Genomic DNA, 20,893 nt, shown 5'->3' with positions numbered 1-20,893 from the left:
ATAGATACTGTCCCATAACTGGTATGTTAGGCAAGAAGATATATCAACAGTTTGCTTGGTCCTCATATTTAGTTTCAAATGATCTTGAAAATTTTGATTTGATTAGAGAATAGTTAAAATAACAAGTGCTTCTTCTTAGCAGATTTTTATCTTCAGCTTAGATTTTTGAATGTGTGTTCACAACATAGACTAGTGGGCATGAACTTAAAGACAAACATTAAAGAAGTATATGATTTTTAAAAAATACCAGAAGGTCTCTCTCTCTCTCTCTCTCTCTCTCTCTCTCTCTCTCTCTCTCTCTCTTTCTCTGCTATGTGAGGACACAACAAGAAAGCAACCATCTGCAAGCCAAGAAGAGAGCTCTCACCAGAGCCCAACCACGCTGGCACCTTGACCCTAGACTTCCAGCCTCTAGAACTTACACGGGCCACTCACTGCCATGGCCTCTCTTGCTGTGGGGCACAGAGTCCAGGCACGCGGGCCCAGCAGCCATGGCTCACGGGCCCAGCCGCTCCACGGCACGTGGGGCCCTCCCAGACTGGGGCACGAACCCGCATCCCCTGCATTGGCAGGCAGACTCTCAACCACTGCACAACCAGGGAAGCCCTGAATGTGGATCTTGATGTTTGAATATGTTTTAACCTTGCACGATGTCTATACTAACAATGTATGGGTTGTTTGATAAATAAATATTTAAAAAAAATACCAGAAGGCCACCAACAAAGAACAATAAAAAGGAATTCACTGGTAATTTAGAGAATGAAGACATACAGGGAAGACACAGACACAAGTTTGGGAGCAACAGAATAATCTTCCTGGATTACACACACACACACACACACACACACAAATAAACAGTAGTTATATGTCAATTATATCTCAGTATTAAGCTGGAGAAAAAGAAAAAAAACAGTAGAAATTTTGAACTCACAAATTTTTTTTCTGTCTACTCTGTCAAGGAGAATGTTTCAGAGATTTTTAAAAGGTAAACAAATATTAATGGAAAGAACTTGAGGCCCTAGATGTATCAGAAGTATAAGAGAGAATTTGTTATTCTAAAGTATTCACAACTCCAAGCTCAGAAGAATTTCATTCCAGCCTACTGAAAGAACCATCCAATGAGATTCCTGAACTACTTCTCACATGCTTTAAAGTCAAATATGTATTTTCTAGATCAGCCAGAGAGCAAGTTATTTTCTAAATATTTGAAGAAGAGGATGTAGAGTAAAGCATGAGACAGTATGACTCATTAGTAGAACTGTATATAATTCTCTGTGGTGTGGTAGGCACAATTTTAAGAGGACATCAAATGACACATACCCCATATAATTCCTTCCTCTTGAGGATGGGCAGGATCTATGACCCACTTTTATGGAATGCAACAAAAGTGATGGGATATCACTCCCATGATTGTGTAGCATTATACAGCAAAAGTGAGGGATTCTGCAGATGAAATTACAGTCCCTAATCAGTTGATTTTTAATTAATTAAAAAGGAGATTATTATGGGTGGTACTGGTCTAATCAGGTGAGCCCTTTAAAAACCCACTAGAACATCCTTGAAGTCAAAGATTCAAAATATCAGAGACTCTCTCACCTGATATCCTTGAAAAAACAAGCTGTTATAAATTATATGGTCACAAGAAAATGAATTATGTCTACAATCCAAAGGAGTTTGTATGCACATCCTTCCCTAATCAATTCTTCAGTTGAGAATGCATCCCATCCAACACCTTGATTTTAGATGTGTGAGACTCTGAAAAGAGAACCTAGTTAAGATGTGCCCAGCCTTCTGACCAACAGAAACTGAGATAATAAATGGATGATGTTTTAAGCCACTCAATTTACAGCAATTTGTTACACAGCATAAAAAACTAACATAATGGGTGCTGTAGATTGTAAGAATTGCCCCAATTAATTTCCTTCCTATTTTCACACCCTTTGCACTGACTGACTAGCCTTCCATTGAGTTTATTTTCCACGCTGAGTCTGATCTGCATTGTGACCCAATTTAATCAATAGAACGAGGCAGATGAAATGTTTTGTCATTTTGAAGTATCCTGTTTTCTTCTTATGATCTTTGCTCCAGTTGTGAGAGCAAGTCTGAGATACATTACTGGAGGATGAGTGATCGCGTGGAACAGAGCTTAACTGTTTCAGTTGAGGACAGCCTAGACCAGCTTAAACGCAGCTATCTGTAACATATGTAAGCCTAGGCAAGATGAGGAGATCTGCTTAAATGACCAAGAACTAAAAATGTCTAATGAAATTTACTTGACTAGAAGCTCCAGTATTTGTTTGTATAATATAGCTGACAAAAAACTGAATGAGCTTAAGCAGGCATAACAGCAGTGCATGGTCTAAAACACAGGAAATTAATATTTCTTACTTGCTTTTAGGACTCTTAGTTGAAATAGAGTGTTCTATCTGAGAACTGCTGCTAATGTCCGGGCATTGATCAAATTGTTTCCCTCAAAAGGAGTTTATATAATAATAAGAATTTGAAAACTATCAATATTTCACATTCATATAGAAATAGTTTTTTTAAAAGACTTAAAGAAAAAATATAGATGATGAGATTACATCACATTGGAGACTTTATTATGCAAAAGAAATCTTCAGTATTTTTGGTGAGGCTAAAGGCCAAATACTTCTAACCTATAAATTAAAATTCCAATAGGAAAGAGGTTGGTTCAATTGAAGGAGTAATGTTCTGAAACTTAGAGCATAAAAAACAAAAAACGAAACCAAAAAGTAAAAAAAACCAAAAACAAAAAACAAAAATCCTCATAAACCAGTGCTTTTCCAGTAGCTAGAAATTGCTTAAGCCTGGGATTACTATTTCTCATCCCATCACTGGAGCTGGAATCTGGGATTACTGACCCCATGCCATTGGGAGAATTGATGCACTGGACAGATGGTAGGACTAGATGATTTCTAATATTACTTCCAAATTTAAGAATGTTTATTAGTTTATATCTTGGAGCTTGATTTTAATTATATTTACATAGCCCCTCATAATTTACTTTTGCATTTTCTAAACTCTTACTCTTTTAGATAGTTCCATTAAAATTTGTATAACAGAAGCTTGGAAAATGATTTCAATATGGAATATATCATGAGATGCAATAATACTGTCTGGTCTGGCCATTAAAGTTTTCTGTACAGCATATACAAAAAGCCCCCCAATATTCAGAATAGTTACTTATTTTAGAATACGATTTTCTTTTTGTCTTTTAAAAATTCAAATACATATATCAAAACACACCTATTTTTTAAAGAACTCAACACAAAGAACAGCAACATGCATTCAGATTACATTTTAAGTAGAATAAAGAGATCATGAATATTTATGTATTTGGAAAGACTTGTATTCCACACGTTGTATGGCCAACCAAGTAATTATGCAAAGATAGTTTCACTTAAAATTACAAATGCCATATTTTAGTTTGTGCTCAACAGTTTATAATGTATGTTGATAATGGAGGGAAATGGCTTCTATTTAAAAACAATACATTTAAGTTGGAAAAATGCCATTACAGCATATTTTAACATGTTAAAATGCCTGGAATTGCATTACCGTAAGAGCTAACAAAGGTCCCAATGCTGACTGATGTTTAAAAACGAGACAGTATTTCCTCTATTGAAGAGAATACATTTCTAAGATTTAGTCTGATAAGTTCTTATGCTCTGATTTATGCATTTATTTTGTTTAGCTTGTTCAGTTTGATCTGTACATACAAGAGGAACTCCAAATAAAGGTTATTATGGGTTAGGAACAAAGTGACATATCTCTAATAGGAAATTGTATGAATGGCAATTTAGTTCTTTTATATTTTTCCATGACAGATCATGTAATTAATCTTAAAAAAAAGAATTTGTGATCATAATCTCTACATAATACTTTGCTAGACATTTGGGATGTAAAAAGTATGATACCAGAAGGGGATTACAAAATATATAGGTTATAATAAAAAAGAACAGATATATTTTACTAAAAGACAGGATGGTAAGTAAGATGCTAATATCCTCACATCCTGTTAAATAGAAAAAATATGGGCTTAGGAATCAGACATCATTTCAAATTCAGGGTGAACTACTTTTTAGCTCTGTGTCCTTGTATTTTTTGACAGCTTCAAACCTGTCTCTGTGTTTATAAAATGTACAATGTAAAGCATTTGTTACATAAGAGAAGTTCTTTATGTGCTAGTTTCCACACTTTCTTCCCTTTCTCCTCCTCTCATTGAGTCACCCTAGCCCAAGCCAGTGTACCACTACACATTTGGCACCTGTAATTCATGTCCACTTTTTAATCACTATTAAAACTTAAAACACCCATTCTGTGTTTACTGGGGCAATATATTTTCCTCTTCTCACTTAAGTCTAGAGGCAATGTTTTAAACACAGTATTTTCACAATAAATATATTGTATATTTGTGGAAACCTTTAGATAGGATTGAAAATATTTTTTACTTTCTTAGTAGAAAAAAAATCTCAATAACTGACATTAATGTTAGAGGGAAAAAAGAACTTGAGGAACAATTTTTTCCGAAGTATACTCTCCTGAAATGTGGAGGTAGATTTCTTTTGCCTTATAGATTTAATCTTTATTCCAATTAAGTGTAGGCTTTAAGATTAGAAATGTACACAGTGATCATTTGGTCCACTCCTCTGCTTTCAGACTGGTAATTCATTATTATGGCAATTCACAACTGACGCAACTGAGGTTAAATTGAAAAGGGAAGGAGGTTCCTATAAAAGGACTCGAATGGCATTTATCAAGCTACAATATAAAGTTGCACTAGGATGTTTCACTGTGCTTTGTATTTCCTATCTTCTCAGCAAACTTCTAACACCTTATTCAGAACTTCAGGGGACTTCTCCTGTTCTCTTATTCTGAAGATTTTTCTATCTAGCAGTTAAAGATATAGGTTCTATACAGAGCAAGTTAAGTCATTAGACTTTTTCTGGCAGGAACTGACTAGCTATTTACCAATTCCGTCTCTCCCTTCCTGGAGAAGAAATTAAACTACATAAATAAAATACATTTTCCAGCCTCTCTTGTGATTAGTTGTCAGTGAGACTGATTTCTAACCAATAGAAAGCAAACAGAAGTGATGGGTGCCATTTCCCTGCTTCTTTAGAACAATTTCTCATACTGGATCTTCTAGACTCTTTGGCCATTCTGGTAAACTGGAATGGAGAACACTGATGACTTTTGAAGTAACTTGTTACAGGTAGAAACACTAGATAAAAAAGAGTTTTAGGTGATTGCCACCTCTTTGGCAAGACCAGCATTGGACTCTCTCTTATATTAGGAAGAAAAAAGTGTCTATTTTATTAAACAACAGAGATTTTGTGGTTTAACCATTTTGGTTGTTAACATTACTTTATCCTATCCATGAAGTTTAATATCTAAGACAAATGTTATGGGAAACACATATACTTTGTTCTCCTATTGATTTAAAATATATTTGTTTTAGATATATAAGTATATATAATATGCATACATATGTGTTATATATACAGTTTTATATTTATTATATATAGCACATACATGCATTATACATGTATTAATATTATTTTAGATAATCTATATAGTATTTACAGAAATTAAAGAGAAAAGATTGAACTACTGCACTGTAGATAAGAAGTAGAAGTAGCACCAGAAAAGAGAGCATGCCAGACATAAAGTCTTACAATTGAAGAGTATGGAGGTGAATACTGCACGAGAAAAAAGAAGTATTTGAAATATTGGAAAGAAGAGCCTCTCAGACATTTAATGTGATACCACAAGAAGCACAGTGTGGCATGGAGGAGAGTGGCAATCATTGATTGGTGCTATCAAAGTTATTTGTTCGACTGGACAGGGAGGGCATTTCCAACCTGAAGCATGAAATGAGGAAAAGGGTAAACGTATATTGTCAAAATCGCTTCTAACTCCTGACAGTAGAAGCACTGGAAGTGGCTTGCTGTGCAAATGTATTAGAATCAAAGATTTCCAAAATAAAGAATCAAAATGAGAGAGGTCTTGAATTAAGGCTATGAATGTGGAAAAATAGAGAGAAAAGAGAGGATCTGAAATATGCTATTAAAAGTATCAGCCAAAGATCAACGTTTTATTAAAAATCTATCCTGTGTGGTACTAAAACCTTGAGAAATATTTGTTCATAAGAAAGACAGTGCCATTGAAAATATTATCTGACCTTGTTAGTGCCATAAAAACTATTCCAGTCACTAATGTATCTTGACCTTGGCTTTTATATATTAAAATAACTAATTCTTATCCTTGAGGAAGTGTCTGGAAACTAAAACATATGGTTGTTTGCAAAACCATTATTACAGATGACAATTCTTGGAGTTTTGTAACTGCAGATTAGTGTACAGTAGTTTTTTCACACAAAAATGATCAATGTGTTTCATTCTGGAAAAACAATCAGGTACATATGGACATATGAATGACAAACAAAGCAGCTATTTGTTAAGACTATTTGTCTTAGAGCTAGTTACCTTTGAATCAATTGAGTTTCTATACTAGTGGTCGTGATTTCTGGAATGATTTTGCTTTTTGTCTGAGAGCCTCAGTTTTCTGATATCCAAAGTGTGGATAAGACTCTCTCTCATAGAGCGATTGTGGAAAAAAATGAACTAATATTTGTAAAGCATTGGGTTTTATTAAGCCAGATACAAATTAAGCTCTACTAAAATCATTTAAAGCCTTAGCGAACACTAACATTTTCATCTCTTCTCCTAGTGGAAACCTCAGACAGGGTTCTGTGCCTTTACCTGGATACACATATAAGTGTATATGTACATGCTTATATATTTTTGTATAAGGGTACATGTGTTTATACATGCATTTGTTCATATATACGTATATGTTATGTAAGTTCTGTGTATATATACATATTTATGTGAAGGAAGAGCAAAAAAGACCTGGATTCTATGTTTACAGATATATAGGGAATTAAAGCAAATAGATACTAATAGTATAAGAATTTATAGAAGTAGACAATGGAGGCTAACTATTGCTGATAACAGTAACATGAATATTTAAGCTTACACTAAACGTTAACATTTCTGATTCTGAGAATTAAGGACTCTGAATGCATATAAATTTGAAATATTCCAGTGATTGAAAGGGTCATCTTCTCAATTATGTGTTTACTTTAATATGCAGATATATGATCAATTTAACGAAACCTTCTAAGGAAAAATTCCAAAAACTATAAATATAGTCAGATATGTATCATTAGCTTTGATATGGTTAAACTTCATTTAACATCCATTTCTTCAGGTGTAAAACAGATTAATAGTTTGCCCACAATATCTTCTAAAGCTGTCATAATTATGACATAATGAAAATTATGATGAGATTAAAAATTGAAGATTAAAATGGTATAAAATAGATGAAGATATTATTATCATTGTTGTGAAAGACATAATACCAAGAACACTGGTTCCATAAACTTGTATAACATTTTTGTCAAGAATGTCTTAAACAGAAAGCAGTGACCACAAATGAAAAAGGAACCATGATGGTTAGAAGTTTGTCTTTCAAAAGAACACTGGGAAAATTAGGAAAGATTACAAACAAAGGCATAAAAATAATACTTTAAGAGATGGAAAATGTATCTCATGAAGACAGGAGAAGGTAATTAAGGTAGTTCTGTCTGTAAGATAGAAGAATAAAAATTGGTTTATCTTCAGCAAATAAAGAGAGTCTATCAAAAGTATGCCATTATTCTACATGTTTTATTTTTTTAAAAATTGACAGAGAAGTTTTGGATGAATATAAGAAAGATCACCCATGACAGGGTCAATACTGGAGAAAAGAGCTATAAAAAGTAATACAAATTTATTTTATTGAGTGTATCTGTCTATCATCTATCATTTATCTATCTATCTATCTATCATCATCTATCTTCTATATATGCTTGGGATTATCTGTTTGAAAATCAAGAACTAGACCAATTTATCCCTGGAATCCTCTCTAGTTCTATCATTTCCAGAATAAATAAATGCATTTGCTAATTTCTCTACATGTCAGTCTTTTTTACTAAACCAACAAGACAAATAGCATTTAAATTTATCATTGCTAGTAACTTCTTACAGTTTAAGTATGTAGACTGATTTTGTTTGTGGCTGATAAAATATCTGATTATTTCACTAGTTTTCCCTAATATTGTTTTTAAGGTTATGAAGTGAAATTAATTCATGCAGGGAAATATGTTCAAAATATAGGAACTTTACTATATTAGGACTATTTAAAATGAAAAGAGTGAAGATTATTATAAAATATAAGAAATATTATTCCAAGCATTTGTCTACTTCCTTTGAAAGTGGGTAAGGAAATCAACAGAATCTGAAATATGGGCTAAAATAGCATATATTATGTATGGACTCTAAAGATAAGGTATCTAGCTCTGAAGTGATTTTTTAAAATAATATTTTCCATATTTGAAATTCTAACTTATCCAGTTCTGTCTTGATTGACTTAGAACAGTCAACAATCAACAGAAACAGAAAATTGTGTTAAGAGAACTAATTGATTTGTGGAATTTTCATTTTAGTAATGACATTGAGCCTTTGCTGCCTGTAATACCCTCAGATCATGTCATGGGGCTCTAGTAAAGATCTATCGTCAAATCAATTACAAAAAGCAATGGAATGATCCTTCTCTTGAAATTAGCTAGGGAAAGTAGGACAGCACACCTTCAAATGACACAATGAATTATTATGTTTTCAATGACCCAGGAAGGAAAGCACTAGTGATTGATGGGAAGCAATATTTAAATGAGAATTGAACATTTCTGGGATTAAACATGTAACAATGATCATGAAAATTACCAGAAACTTAAATCTGTTAAAATACTTTCTTTTTTTCATGTTAGCCATGGAAGTGTTTCCTTCTCACTATTCTCTGTATCCGAAACCACAATTCTGGGAAGGAACCTACATATTGAGGTTATTGCTGTACCATTTAAAGGTATGACGGTGAGTATAGCAGACTTCTCAATTTCATTTTCATTACTATATGAGAAAAATATGCAAAATGGACCATCATATGTTAACTGCTACAATTTGTTTCCCACTATGGCAATTCAACAAAATGAAGTTAGAAAAATATGGTCAAAGATGACAAATTTAATTATAGTAATTCATTTGACAAAATAAATATGAATATTATTTAGATAGTGGTTCTATTCTGCAAACATAAAACTCATAAATAATAGATGCAACTGCCTCCTTCCAAAAAAATTCCCCAATATTTCCTAATTGACTGATATTTTAGATAATTATTGTGTTTTTATATGGGCCCTTGGAGTCTTTTAATTAGGTGATCTAGCACCTAGACTTATAATGTAAGTTTTAACTTAGAGCTTTATTCTTAATTATCTTTGTAGACAATACAAATTGCACTGTTTTTATTGCAAATGGTTATAAAATATTAAAAATTCAATTCAAATATTAAATTAAGGAATAATTTTCTTTGGATGCCATGTAAAATACAAATGTTTATAGTTCTCTTGCCTACATAAAAATCTATCCTTATGACTGCAATATGGTGGGTAAGCACGTGGGGACTTATGAGTTCAGACCTTTCCCCACCTCTAATTTTGAAGTGTGTGGCTTTGGTTAATCTACTAATTTCCCAGCCTCAGTTTCTTCATATGTAAAATGGTATTGATGGTAGTCATTGTCGTATGATCTTTGTAAAGATGGCATTAGGAAATTAATATAAAATTGTTAGAATTCAGAGGTAGTAAACAGTGTGAGCTATGATGATGGTCAGAGTCGATTATTAAGTATTCCTTTAATTATGTTAAATCCTTAAATGCTTCTATTCAATTAACTATAAAGACTTCAAACTGGTAATATAGTGTGTTTTATTTAATAATGCAAGGAGTTCAACTTTCTTTTAAGTTGTGGTGAAGTCATTAATAGGCCTATCATTATGTTTTATAAATTTTTGTGTAATACTTACTATGATATTATGACTTTGGTTATATTAAAGGGTGACAGTGAATTAATATAGCCCTTTGATGTGTATTGATAGTATAAATTACTGTATTATCTTTGTAAGGGAGGTAATCTATGTTCAGGAAACAAATTCCTAAAGTACCAAATTTCCCATTTTTATATCTAATGGGATTAATGAGTTTTCTATTTCATTAACACAGACTCTTTAATAATTAACCACATTAAGTTGAGCACAGAAAATAATCTCAGTTTGCTCAGAATTTTGTCCCATTAACTTAATAGAACAGACATTTTTATCACCTTTGATTTCTAGGATTTCTTGGCTTTTAGCACTAGTATTATGGTATTCTCGGGATAGAAGCAGAAGTCTTAGATGAGAATAGACCGTCTTGCTAGCATCTTCCCCTTCCTGTCTTAAAAAAGACCCAGGCTGCCAAGGAACTCTTGATTCAGCCTTGCTTTGTACTCAGCCTAGTCCCTGCCTGTAACAACTGAAAGACACTGGAGGGTATCATAAAGGACCCCGTGGAGTGTTTTTCCCTTCAGAGATCTTGAAGGAAAACATAGCTCTTATCTTTATAGTCTCACTGGGTTAGAGGTCAAAATAGGAGAAGAAAGCTCTTTAAATTCTCATGTGAAGAATCAGGGACATAGAAAAGTAAGGAGTGTCCTTACACAGAATCCTAGACATAAACACGAATCAACCATCAGTACTTGCAATTAGGCATTAAACTTTAAATGTCTCTCTAGTGTAGCAGTAATTATTATGAAACGTGTAAATATGGAGGGAAGAAAAGAGAAATGGTTACACATCTTCACCTTGTTTCAAAGAAAAGGAATTCTCACTGATGAACTGTTAAACACCCAGCAATCTGTTTGGACAAAGCAGACATACACATATACAACCTGATAATAATAAAATATTTATTTAAACGATATTTGAAGATAATAGTAGCAAAGCTATGCCAGTCAAAGCATAGCTAATTACTAGATAGATTCAAAGGTCCCACACCAGTACAGAAACTTTTCCTTTCTAGGTTTAGCCAAGAGGTCCATTTGGGAAGAAACTGGATTGGTGGATAACATTAATGGTAAAACTATTGATGACTGCAAGTAGAAATGAGATTAAATCCTTAATATATTGAAAATATATGAAAATGCATGAAAATGTCTCAGGTACTAAACAAAAGTCCCTCCTGTGTATACAGCAAAATGAAAGGTGAAACAAAGCAGAATGAAAAGCAGTGGACCAAGTCAACACATTCTTTTGTATTTTGCTCTAACATTTCCGAGAGAAAACAGTAAAGGAGAACAAAGTTCTTATGCTTCAGGATACATGGGCCTGCACATAGGTAGTTGGAATAAACATGGAACTAGAGAAAGGCTGTCAAGAACTCTTGTACTCAGTGTGGATTTTGTGCTAGTGTAGACACAGAGACTAAAAAATAAAAAAAAATAAAAACATAATTTTGTGCTTAGTGTTTAAAAACTCTGGTATCAACAGATATTATAGAATAAGAATAATGTAAGGCAAAGAATAAAATTAATAAAAATGAATAATAAATGGTAAAAAAAGAGCTGGAAAGACCTTGTATGAGGGACTTCCCTGCTAGCATTGTGGTTAAGAATCTGCCTGCCAGTGCAGGGGACACGGGTTCAAGCCCTGGTCCAGGAAGATCCCACATGCCACGAAGCAACAAAGCCTATGCACCACAACTACTGAGCCTGTGCTCTAGGGCCCATGAGCCTCAACTACTGAGCCCGCATGCTGCAACTACTGAAGCCCACATGCCTAGAACCCATGATCCACAACAAGAGAAGCCACCACAATGAGAAGCTCACACACCGCAATGAAGAGTAGACCCTGCTCGCTGCAACTGGAGAAAGCCTGTGCGCAGCAACGAAGATCAAATGCAGCCAAAAAAAAAAAAAAAAACTCATCAACTTCCCTGTGAGGCAAGATGGTGTTGTGGAAAAAGGAGACCTGTTGCCTATTATTTGTAGTTTATTATATTTGGAATTTGGCTTAAGTGATCTATAAACTCTACGTAGTCTATTCCATTCTCTATATTTAGCTATTCTCAATTTAGTATGTTGTGTTCTTTATAAAGTCACAAAAGTTAAGGAACACTGCTGGATTCATTTAGTTTCTTGAATGATCTAAGTAGTATAAACATATTTTAGAGCAGTATATTGGTGAAGCCAGTTCTGTCATTGAGATATTTAGGCAAACCTACACTTCACTGCCACTGGTAAAAATATTGTGTGGAAGAAACCAACCAGTATGCAAATAAGGATGATAAGTTAATAACTAGGTAAATCCAAGACCTGGGTTCACTTCATATATTAGTTTTCCTTTGATGAATAATAAATTTGTGGCTCAAAACAACATATGTTTTTTATCCCAGTTTCCATGGGTGCAGAGACCACAGATGGTTTGGCTAACTTCTCCATTCAGGGTCTAATTGGGCCGAAATCTAGGTGTTTAGCCAAGGCTGCAGTTCTCATCTGAGGCTTGGGGGTCCTCTTCCGAGTTACTGTTGTTGGTAGAATACAGTTCTTAGCAACTGTAGGACAAGGGCCGTTGGCCCCTAGAAGCCACCCACATTTTCTTGCCACGTGTTCTTCTCTACAACACAGCAGTTTGCTTGTTCAAGGCCAAAAGGTGAGCATCTCAGTTACTTGAAATCTTCACTCAGGCAAGGGTTGAACTATGTTTTAAAGGGCTCACGTGATTAGGTCAGCCTCACTCAGGAAAATCTCCTTTTTGACGAACTTAAAGGCAACTGGATTAGAGACTTTAACTACATCCCTGAAATTCCTTCACCTTTACCATCATAACATAACCCAAACATGACAGTGAAATCCCACCTCATTCACAAGTCCTGCCCATAGCTAAGGGCAGGAATCTCGGGGTTCATCTTAGAATTCTGCTACCACATTACAATACTGATGTAATATTCATTAATGTACAGTGGGATTACAGACAGTTCTGGTCTCTTGTACTTATTTCCCTTTATTTCTATAGAGGTTATGATAATAGTGCTGTTTTATAAGACTGTAAGGATTAAATGAGGTAATAATTGCAAAGGGCTTGCAATAGAGCTTGAACTTAGTAAGTGCTACATAAATATTTTTTTTAAAATGGAATATTTAAAATAGTTACTGGCACATACTAAATATTCAAGAATGTTAGCTGCTATGATCTTTTTAAAATTATTATTAATTCTTGAAATGTAATGTTTAGTCAGAAACAGTGAGTGGTGTTTGGTTTGTCTTTTATAGCTGTGGTACAAGAGATAAAAATATATATTATGCATTTACCTTCATATTAATACAGTGATTTCTACAAATAAGGTCTTTGAAATGCATACTATCTCATATATATTTTAAATTGCATACTATCTCAATAACAACATGATAATTAGGAATGGTATGTTTGAAGAACTGATTAATTTCAGATAATGATTTTCCAGTACACAAGAGACATGGGCAGTTTTTAGTATAATTAGACTTTGAATGCCAAAGTTGTGATCAATAAGAGTTAAAAGACAATTTGCAAATGCTTCACTTATGGAATTTATACAATAGATTTTTTTTTTAAGAAAAGTCATACCCCATTGTTAAAAATATATCTGATGGGATTATTTGCTAATGTCTCCATTATCTTAACTTCAATCAGTGTTTTACAAGAAAAGAGGATTATCAATAATTCTTCCAGCAAAAGAAAAATTTTTAGTTTTAATTTGACATGCCAGTTTAATTAATAGTCAACAAAATGGCATTCTAAATTTCCTTCAGATGGCAATTCAATGACATCTATTGATTTTGTATTACTGGATTGAATATTGTTATCATTATTTCTGTGTGGCATGCTTCAGGGAGGATTTGAATTATGCCACATCACACAACATTTTCTTTTTTGTGTGATGCATGTGTATGAATTGTATCAAATGCTATAAAATTTCATACTGCTATAATAAGAAAATATCTCAATGTATAGTATATAATATTGCATGCATTTATATATATGTGTGTGTATACAAAATATTTCTCTAGTCAATAGTTATTAAATTAATCCTTCATTCATTCAGCCTTTACAGATCACCTCTCATCAAGCACTCTGCAGAGCATAATAAAGCTCTTATATGTGATGAAGATGAAAAGGACCTAGGAGTGTGACATTCAGAGCAGTCTTAAATGTCATACTAAAGAGTATGCACATCATCCTTTAGGGAATGGGAAGATTTGACATCTCCACATGGCCATCAAATACCTTGGAATAATTTGTGATTTCTTTCTTTTCCTTACATGCCACAACCCTAATTGTGTTGGTTTTACCTTGAAGATATATCCAGAATCTGCCCCATTTACCACTGTGACAACCCAAATACAAGCCACCATCTCCTCCTACCTGGGCTGACCACCTTGAATCAGTTTCCTACTTCTGCCTCTGTCCACTTCCTGTCTGCTCTCCACAGAGGAGCCAAAAGGATCCTGAAAACAGAAATCAAATCACAGCATTCCTTTTCCTAAAACCCTCCAATGGCTTCCCATCTCACACTAGTGTAAAAGACAAAGTCCTGACAATTGTCTACAAGGATCTAATGATATGGCTATTCACTACCTTTCTGGGTTCATCTCCAGCACGTGTTTGCCTGTCACTCCCCATTGATTCAGCCACATAGAACTCCTTGTGTCCTTAAACACGTGAAAGACACTATTATCTCAGGACTTTCATTTGTTCTTCTGCCTGCTTGGTATTATTCCTTCCTTTAGGTCTGTTAAATATAACCTTGTTAGATAAGGATTCTCTGAACACATTCTATGAAATAGGATCTCTCCCTCTCTTCTTTACCATCAATTGACATGCATTTGTTTATCTGTTTATTGTCTCCCTCACAGCCCTGAACCATTACCCTCATGGATCAGACACTCTGTTTTGTTCCTTGATAAACCTCAAAACAGAAAATAGTATCCTGATACTTAGAAGGTGATCAAGTTTTATTCAATTTTATTAAAACTTAAAAAAATATTTCTGGCAGTAATATTAGAATTCTATTCTCTTCAAGCAAATAGGTTGTTTAACTCATGCTTTTTCTCAGATTCTGATAGCATTTTTCACTATTTTTACATTTGTGTATGTGTGTCATAATCATTTTTATTGGAGCTAACCTCTGGAAGAAAATCTCTCAATTTGGGAAAATTTCAGTCTAAAATATAAGAAAAGTTAAACTCAAATTTGATTCTTTTTGATTTGTACTTCCTATTTTTCATATTGTTTTCTCGAGCTTATTCTTCCTTCTTGCACTAGGGCTTCTCTTTTTCATTTCCCATATTGAACCACTAAACGAAAATTCATACGTTCTCTGGTTAAAGTTTGTAAAGTGAAGGTACTTTTACCTTTCATCACTACTCCTAAAAAGGGAAGGAAAAAATAGTAAATATTAGACAAAAGAAAACCTATACCACAATAAAACAAGACAATGCCAGAACCAGAAGCTGTAATTAGGAAGTTATCTGTGAAGTCTGTTCTTGATTGATGTAGAAGGCTATAGCCTTCTTAGAATTCCTGCAGTTTAGAGATTTCTCTGAATTTGAAAGGCTTTCTCAAGGATCTCTTAAGAGAAGATAGTGTCTAGAGGTCTGGCATTTCAAAAAAGCAAAGAACCAGTTTAAATTTGAAGAAAGTAAAGGAAGATAAAGATAATGTTGGAAACAAGTTAACCTTATATTATTTCTGTCTACAACCTACTTATTGGCTAAAAATGAGGAAACAAGAAGGTAGTGATCCATGGCAAGATGGAGAGTCTTTGCTCTCATAAACACTTACATGACAGAATGGAGGGGAGATACATCTGCCAGGGTAAATGAAATTGCATGTGTAATGAAAGTTCAAGAAAAAATAAATGGCTAGAAGCTGTAAGCTGTTCATCTCAGTACTCTTCTTCAGAAAAACTATATATAAGTATATTAGCTTTCCATCTCTGTCATAATAAATGACCATAAACTTAGAAGCCAAGTATTGCTAGAACAAAAAAATATTATCTCATAATTTCTATAGGTCAGAATTCTGGGTGTGTTTGGTAGGCTCTCTGAATAGGGTCTCACAAGGTTGAAATCAAGATGTTGGCAGAGATACATTCTGTAATGTATATAATTGGAAAAATCTACTTCCAAGCTAATTTAGGTTGTTGGCTGAATTCAGTTCCTTGCAGTTGTAGGACTGTCGTCCTTGTTTCCTTGCTAGCTGTGAGCCAGGGGCTGGTCTTTACTTCTGGAAGTTGCCTGTATTCTTTCTCATGCTTTCCATCTGCCCCACTGTAGCAGTAGCAGATGGAGATCCTCTCACATTTCAAATCTCTCAGACTTCTGCTGCATCTCTCTGACTAAGCTGAAGAAAGTTCTCTGCTTTTAAGGACTTATATGGTTACATTGGGTTCACATGCATAATTCATAATAACATCCTTATTTTAATGTCAGTAACCTTATATCTGCAAAATTCCTTTTACCATGTAATGTAACACATTTATAGGCTTCAGAGCATAGGGGATGGTCATTTATGGGCGACCATTCTGTTTACCACAATAAGAATTATTAATATAGCAGTAATATACTTATAAATAGAATGTAAAATCAAAGAAAAGAAACACAAGCTTAAAGCAGAGAAGGAAGATAAGTTGAACACAAGAAGAATCACCTAAGGAAATGGATCAAGAGTTCTGAAAACAAAAGTTCTTCATTGTTTTAAAGAAGTGATGTTGAGAGTTCCCTGGTGGTCTAGTGGTTATGATTTGGTGCTTTCACTGCTGTGGCCTGGGTTCAATCCCTGGTCAGGGAACTGAGATCCCATAAACTGCACAGCCCTGCTAAAAAATAAATAAATAAATAAAACTAAAAAAAAAAAAAAAGGTGTAAATAATGATCTCCCTTAAAAAAAGAAAAACAAACAGGATACATGGATTGAAAGATGATGTCATAAGACAATAAAGTAAGTTGAAAAGAGGCTTTATAGGGCTTAGCAAAAGAATTGAAGAAAAATGAAAATACTGCAAAGATGAAAGTTATATGTTAAGTGAAAAAAAAATACTATGGACAATCCTGAAAACATAAAAGAAGCAGCAGGAAAAGAACTGAGATAATTACTCAAAATGAAACAGATAGAAAATTTTAAATAATTTTAGAAAATATATGTATATAAAAGAGATGGAAAAGTTAAGTATAGATAGATATAATTAGATGTTTGGGAGATTAGAGAAAATTGAAAAATATTTATAAATACAACAGAAGAAAACTTTTTTTGAAAGGATCTTTAAATAGACCAAGGCAAAACCAACTTCAGAAGAGATTGAAAATGTTATAAATTTGATGGATTAAATGAGTTGAGATAAAGGAAAAGGTGGAAGGAGGACTAATAGATTGTCAAATAATTGTGCTAACCTCCTCACATCTCATCTTTCATAACAGGTGGTCAGTAGGACCTAAAATTAAAACATTTAACTTTAAAAATAATGACTCTAAATTTAATATTTTTCATAACCATTTTATCTTAAACTTAAAGGAAATAAGAGACATTTGAAAATAATCTCTATAGTGGTTAACAATGATAAGAATTCCTATTTGAATTTCAGGGAGGAAGAGGAATTTAGCGTTAGTTAAATTTATTTTTCTCAGATAAATTCAGGTAAAATTTAATTTTGAAATTCATTTTTATATAATTGTACCTATTATCTACCTAACAATTTAGCCATCTTCAATCTACCTACCTGGTCATCCCTTCTATCCAAATACATTGACAAGAAGTGCTCTTTTACTGGTAATGTCTCCGTCTAAGGGTGGATCCTGTCAGGTGTGGTGACCAAGGTGCAGCAGACCAATATCATCCACCAAGACTGCCTCCACTACATCTGAAAGTAGAACTGCTTCAAGAAGCGTCACAAGAACATATTTGTGCACCTTCCCCCCAGCTTCAAGGATGTCCAGATTGATGACATTGTCCTAGTGGGCTCGTGCCTGCCCCTGAGCAAGATGGTGCACTTCAATCCGCTCAAGATCATTAAGGCTGCCAGCACCAAGAAGCAGTCCCAGAAGTTCTGAGACTGAACCCTCATCCACTTCCACAAACAAAATAAAGTTATTTTCCCAGTCAAGAAAAAAAAATAGAAAGGAAAAAATTTTAAAAAGGCAAACTGTGTAACCTATTCACGGTACAATAAAACTCTTGAGTGTCTCCCAGAATGTGTATCCAAAGATCACTGGGGACTACAATAGCATATATCTGAGAATGTAGGCTCTATTTCTGCTTCTGCACTGTACCAGTTGCATTAATGGGAACTCTTCCCTAGAAGAATGACTCACAGGCTGACTCTAAGAGAGTTACAGACAATCTGGATGAGACAAGAATAGACAGCTTTGTCTAGACTTCCTTATATTTATTTAGCACATATTGCTTCTGTTATAGAATACATTTCTTAGGGTGCCCAAAAGTTCCCTGATGTCTGTGCCTGGTGAAACTGGGAGTTTGACTTTCTCCAATACCTCATCATCATAATAGTCTCTTGAGACTTCTCTATAAGCACAGAGGTTCATGTGCTGCCAACTTGTTATGACCTGTACCACTTACTCTGTTTTGCCTTTTACTGTACCCAAAAGAGAAGTACATATTGGTTTATGTAATAAAATTTTACATGGTAGGGTTTTGGAGGCTTGAGGGTAAAATTCTCAATAATTAAAATGACCTCTTATATAGGTAATGATCCAGTGGGCTTTGCTTACAGAAACTGATTTGTAAAGGATAACAGCTGTAGAAAGCAGTAGTATCCTAATTCAACTTTTGGTCAATCATGTGGAAAAATGAATGTTGTAATTCTCACCTTTATTCATATTATATCATGATCATAATTTGACTCTGCAAGCAGCTTTTCTTGGAAGGCTAAAAATAAAATTAGAGAGGTACTGGAAGTCACAATGACAGTATAATTACAATGCTAATTTAATCAGTACCTGTTAATCAGTTTTAAATAATATTTTTATTTCTTCAAACTTCCAATCACCAAATCCCTTCTGGCATCAAACTCAGATATATTATTAATATTATTCCCCAAATGCCATTAACTTAAAAATTTGTATCATAATTCTGTATATCTCAAAATGATATTTTGCAATGTTTTTACATTTTCTTCTTTTGTAATAAACTGTAGTTGGTTAAATAATTTAAAGTACACAGTAAAAAGGCCTCTCAAATACATTCTCTACCAAAAAAAAGCTTCTCATCCAAGTGCCTGTGAATGGTTTTTCCTCTTCTCATTCACAGTGACATACAACAAAGAAACGCTGCTAAGAGGACAGACTGGTACAAGGTGCATCTATAATGACAGTCATCAAAAAAAAAAAAAAAAACAGGTCAGAGACCCTGCTTATGGTCAAAACTCTGCCTTACAAGTCACTTCAGCTCTGCAAGACTCACAGTCTCCTCTATAAAATGGAAAGGTTGAAGCACACTGGATGGAGTGCAACATTTCTTCTAGCACCAAAATTTCATGATTTTCCATTTAATTCATATTGTCAACAAAGGAAGAGTCCATTCGTTTCATGCTGTAGCATCCTAAGTTATTAGTTAGTGACTAGGGAATAGAATATACAAGGGAGACTCAAAAGAAGAAATCTGTTTTTTTGTTTGCTTGTCGTGAAAATGTGAGTCCCTGGGTAATTCATTTAAATTTTGGGGTCTCGATCTCCATATTTGTAAAGGAAACTTTTATATTAGGTGATAACTAAATGTATCTCCTTGTTCTGTATTTACTGTTATTGATTCTTATCATTGTGGAGACAATAGCCATCTTCAAGGGTCTATATGGACTTTACATTTTCCCTCTCTTCCTCAACACCCCAGTTCCCTGCTCCTCATACTGTGTTGTCATAATCCTAGCAATGTTCTAGGAAGTACTTAAAACATAAGTAAGTATCAATTTTAATCCAAGTATTATGGGATTGGGAGGAAATATCACTTGTAACTATTAGGGGAAAATGGATATTTTAAAATACACATCAAAAGAATATTAATAGTAAAAAAAATCCTCCAGATATCAAATAATTTATTGTTTTCTGCAGTTATGAATTATTTGGTTTAAAATACTCCTTCTGGATATTGTTCCAAAGGATCTAAAGTTTCCTCAATTTGGAAACTATCGGTTTGTCTAACCACATATTTGCCACTTTCTACATAGGGTATGTATGTTATATTTATATCTCTTTATATTACCAAAATATGGTCATTTTATTTTCCAGTGAGCACCATTGAACTGTTTTCTGCTATTTCACACACTAGTTTTCAGAATTTAATTTTTTTGTGTAAACAATTTTTGGTTGATATTTTAAAAATCAAAGCATTGAAATGTGTTTTGTGCACATATTTTATTCAAGAGTTGAGACCAGAAAGATGGCTCATATTCTAACATTTGCATTTTTAATTGACTTTTGATACAATTGGTTTTATTACATGTATCTTGAATTGCATTGCATGTAGTCTATCCAATACAAATTGAAGCCACTTACAAAACAACTGAAATCACAATACATAGGTTTTTTAAAAAATAGTGGACTACTTTTAATTTTATTTAGCTGTTAAATTTGGAGGTGATCAGGGTTTGAGCTTTTGCGGTAGAAGATAATTTAAAATTATTGAAACACTTCACATATTTTAAAAAACACTTCAGTGGGGGAAATGATGGTGTTCAGAAAATGGCTGCTAGGGTATAAAATTATCAGAGAGCTTAAGTGCATCAGTGTGAAAGTGATCGAGCTTCTTTGCTTGCACATTGCAAAGCAATTGAAAATTACTGAAGTGCTTCAAGTGGTTCATGTTTCCAGAAGAGTTTTCTGTCTTTCCTCTTCAGAGTGCTTTACATTTT

Source organism: Mesoplodon mirus, assembly GCF_964341445.2.
Source record: "Mesoplodon mirus genome assembly, chromosome: 16".
NCBI lineage: Eukaryota > Metazoa > Chordata > Mammalia > Artiodactyla > Ziphiidae > Mesoplodon > Mesoplodon mirus.
Note: the sequence above shows the minus strand (reverse complement) of the source record.